This window comes from Miscanthus floridulus, chromosome 7, assembly GCF_019320115.1.
Source record: "Miscanthus floridulus cultivar M001 chromosome 7, ASM1932011v1, whole genome shotgun sequence".
NCBI lineage: Eukaryota > Viridiplantae > Streptophyta > Magnoliopsida > Poales > Poaceae > Miscanthus > Miscanthus floridulus.
In genome coordinates, this window is record NC_089586.1 from 84629729 (window position 1) to 84634154 (window position 4426).

Genomic DNA, 4426 nt, shown 5'->3' on the forward strand with positions numbered 1-4426 from the left:
TAAATGATCTATCTAATGATACTGATTATGCACTGTAAATATTAATTTCTTTTTATATATTTGGTCAAGATCAAGTAAATTTGACTTTCACTGCACCACAGTCTAAAATTAACGTCACCTGGGGGTCATTAAAAATGCCAATTAAAAACGCGGTGGTCGTTTTGGCTATAGACTGTCGGTCACTAATTCCCACCGCGTGTCGCCGCAAATCGACCACACTAGCGTGCCATAATTAGGCCTTCTCCACGCTTAACTTTTATATGAACCCACCTGTCAGAAATTTTTTGTCCAGCCCGCCAACACAGCGCCTATCTCTATCCCCGCCCGGGCGCTCAGCCCAATTCCCCACCCTAGCGCACACTTCACCCGCCGCCGCACGCTCTTTCGTCGAAGAAAAAAAAAGCGACGCTGCCGCCGGTCCTGCAAGCGAGCCGCCCCCTGCGGACTGCCCGCCGCCCTCGACGGTAGCCTCCTCCGCGCGCTCAGCAACGGCTGGCGACCACATCTCAGCCCCTCCCGGCGGCGACCACAGCTCGGCCTATCCGCGCCGCCGACCTCAAATCTTGCCAAGACGCCGTCTCCAGGTCAGCACAGCCGGTAAACTCAGCTCGCCCCACAGCGCCCTCGACCGCCTCTACCCAACGCTGCACACTCTCTCCCTCTATCTCAAAATCTCCCTCACACTCTCTCCCTCTCGCAGATCTGGCGGCAGAGGCAGCGGACGAGGAGGCGGCTGGTCACGGCAAGGACACGACGGCGGGTCACAGCGAGGAGGCAGCAGCAACCTAGGCATCGACGCGTTCCACCACTACATCCTCCACGGCTTTTCGCATCCGTAAGTCCAATTCCTCCTCCCCTTTTATTCTGCCCGATGATTTGCCACTGGGGTTGGACTAGATCTATATTGGTTCAAAAGCAGTAAAATGTAACTACATCCTGTGGATTGTTAGATCTTTCATTCGCTCTCGTGGCAGCCAAATCGTCAGTGCTGCAATTGTTAATGAAATGTGTGCAGTGTGTGGTGGGGGATACTGTCTGACAAATATAAATTGTTATTTAAAAAGATAAATCACTCTCAATTCAGCTACAAATATAAACAAGGGAAGAATTGAAATGCTAGTCGTTTCTGGGTTATTGAGTTAACAGTAAGATAAAGCCTAAATGCCAGACTTACATCACTGCTGTCATCTTCCTGGAGTGACTGCACAAGTGTCTTCTTGATTTCACATGTTATTGTGATCGCAAGCAGTGGATTTTTTTTATTGACAACCTGATAGTACATATTTCACATGTTGGTGCCTAGTAGAATGAATGCTCCACATGCAGAAATGAAAAATATTTCCATTTTGAGAGTTCATTGATGAGAGCCTTGGAGTGCAGGAGCCAAAAACTATTTTGATTTGCACCTGCTACTTCTAGTACCAACTGTTCATATTTCCAACTAAAAGTATGTGGTCAGCTAATTGCTAATGAATTACAGATTAATTTGTTTCCCGTCCCTTGCATCAGGCCTACACATTTCATACAAAAGCATGTGTTACACAGGAGTACAGGCAAGGAGGGAGAGCTAATGCAGTTCCTCCGCTTGTGATCCATAGGGGGGCTGCAAGGATTTTTGCTCTTAGATGTAAGCTTACCTGCAATCCTTTTTGTGTTTGCTCTATTATACTTTTTCATATTGTCATCTGATTTTAATTATTGCCCTGAGGAAGATTAGTTTTTCTTTTGCCGCATCTGACAGACTTCAATTATTTTCTATACAGGTAGTAGCAGATTCAGCTCTTTTTCCAATAATATTAGTAGTGGTGAGTTCTGTGGTGAAGATGCCTACTATAAGTAACAATTGTGGATGCATGATAGTGTACTGGACTACCTAGGCTCTCAATATGCTTCTGTCTTCTTTCAAATAAGTCTATCTACAATTGTTATGGATTTCCATCTTGACAACCTTAAAATAGATAATAATTGTATTCTGAAATAAGAGGCTTTTTTATGTCCCTTGACTCCTTATAGCATATATATGGTCTATGGTCTATTTCAATACAACTTGGCGCTAATTTTTGCAGCCCTCCTTCCACATTAACAAATATGGTTCTGCTCATGATTTTAATCTATTCAGAATGAACTTGAGCCCATACTACCTTATCTACAAGTCACTGTATTGTATAAGTTGCTAGAGCTATTTCTATATTATTGTCCTTGAAACTGAATTTCATTGTTCCTCTTTGAACTGTGATACTTGGTGTTATAACTGACTTTGCCTGAGTCTAGTACTATATTTAATCTATGGTATTTGTCTCATAGGAAAGCCATGTGTTATACAGAAACTTTGGAAGTTATTTCACTGATGCTGCTGCATAGACTCACCAAACTTTTACTCTTAATATTGGCAGGGCGTGCTTCTCTGATGTACTCTTCCATCATAGATGCCTATGATGATGACTTACAGTTAAGTTTGTGGTGGCTGTTTCTTGCAATATTTCCTTATATTAGTTGTGTTGCATGGGAATTAGTTCATGCCTTGTTTTCCTTCTAGACTATTCAATATAGAAGAATGAGCAAAGAATTTACAACTCAATAATAATAGTGCACTATCAGTATTTAGATACTTAGATATGGGGACCTTCTGCTAGAGACTGTTAAATATTTTTTACTGCCTCTTGGCCATGTGCTATATCTGTCAAAATAGCTTCTTCACCTCTTTCTGTTAGCAAGAGATTATGCAGGAGGCTGTTGCTGTTATAGTCTGCTACTGTTGGCCATGTGCTGATCTAGTATTATTCAGTATGCTGCTGCTGTTATAATCTGCTAATACTGCTATCTTAATCTCTTGGGTGCAGCCAACGTTTGGATCAAAATGCTCATGGAGATGCTATCTTAATCTCTTGGGTGCTGCCAACGTTTTGATGAATGTGTACTTTTTTTTTTACAGGTGGGAGGCACTAGTCTGATGCATGCAACCAACGTTTGGATCAAAATGCTCATGGAGCTGTGTTTTGGACATCCTAACTAGCTATAGATGAAAACCTTTGTAAGGACTTTATAGAGATGGATCATTTTGTAAAGAGTGCAAGCAAACGATATGGGTTGTGCAACCAAACATCTTTAGTCTAGCATATTCATCTTAGCTTGTTTGGCATGAATTGTATGTAAAATGACATGGCAGATAATGATGACTTTAATATAAGAGTTAAATGCACCGTAGGTCCATTAACTTTTGGTGGTGTGTCATCTAGGTCTATCTACTTTTAAAATGTATTTTTGGGTCCATTAACTTTTAGTGGTGTGTCATCTAGGTCAATCAAACTTTTAAACTGTATTTTTTTGTTCATTAAATTTTGGTGGTGTGTCATTCAGGTTTATTAACTTTTAAATTATAATTTTTTGGTCTCTAAACTTTTTAACTGATTCATTATAGGTCCGTACCTCTTCGTTTAGCGAATAGATCCGACCCGACGTGCCACGCCACCCTTGTGCGCTTGAGAAAAGGCAGAATTTCGCGTACGCGTGAGAAAAGGCAGAATTTCGCGTACGCGGCGCCGGCCCACCTATCCGCTCTGCACTACGTAGTTTGACGCACGGACGTACGGTGATGCACGCTGTTAGGTTACCGCTGCTCCGAAATGCGTTTTTAAATTTTAATGGACAACTAAAATCTATCGCTCATAAGCTAGCAGCTCATTACGTGCGACCTAGCTGGAGCTTGGTCGATTTCCCGGTTTTCAACGTAACTGTGTGTGTGCTCCGTTACGTGGGCTGCAATTGTTAAAAATTAATACCGGCGACTATTAATTATTGGGCCTAGCTAATCACCAACTAACGTCGTCACTCTCCATCATTCGGAATTTTTAAGTGTCGTCTGGCTACCTGCAGAACCATCGATTCCAATGGTTTCCCGCAGGGTAACATACAGCCTGTTCGCTTGCTCGTAAACGATCGTAAATTTCTAGCCGAAAACAGTGTTTTTCTCTCATACCAAATTAGCCAGCAGTAAATAATCCACGATACGATACGGTCTCCCGAACAGGTTGATAACTGATGCTCGTACGCTCGCCACTGCAACGCAGACCGTACCCGCCCTGTCATTGAAAGTGTGTGCTCCCTGGGCCAAATTCGCAGCGAAGGGCCGGTGTGGGATTGTGGGAATCAGTCGAAAGCTTTGACAGATTCTTGCTCGAAAAGCCGAAATGGTTCCAAGGTTGCGGCGACCGTTCATAATTGGGCAGCAGGCTTATATATTCAGGAAAAAACCTTTGTACTTGTCCAATGTCTGTGCCTTGCGTCAACGGCTCGCAAGTAGCGCCATATCTTATTGCTATAAGGATTGTTTAAGGCGTTTCGTGAGAGACAATCTTGTCCTTTTGAATCTGGAAGAATCCACCATCCCAAAAGCACGTTGTGGTACTATTCGCTTCGCTGAAAAAAT

The 4426-nt window shown here is 42.9% G+C and overlaps 1 long non-coding RNA gene across 2 annotated transcripts; it reads left to right on the top strand.

The window, feature by feature from the left end:
* Positions 1 to 329: 329 nt before the first annotated feature.
* Positions 330 to 3297, top strand: LOC136463639 (uncharacterized). 2 transcript variants are annotated; one of them, XR_010761050.1, is made up of 6 exons: positions 330 to 597; positions 701 to 835; positions 1510 to 1627; positions 1764 to 1805; positions 2394 to 2448; positions 2933 to 3297. It is a non-coding gene; the product is annotated as an uncharacterized lncRNA (long non-coding RNA). The 2 variants fall into 2 exon arrangements; XR_010761051.1 differs by having other exon boundaries at positions 331 to 584; positions 2933 to 3296.
* The last annotated feature ends 1129 nt before the right edge of the window (positions 3298 to 4426 follow it).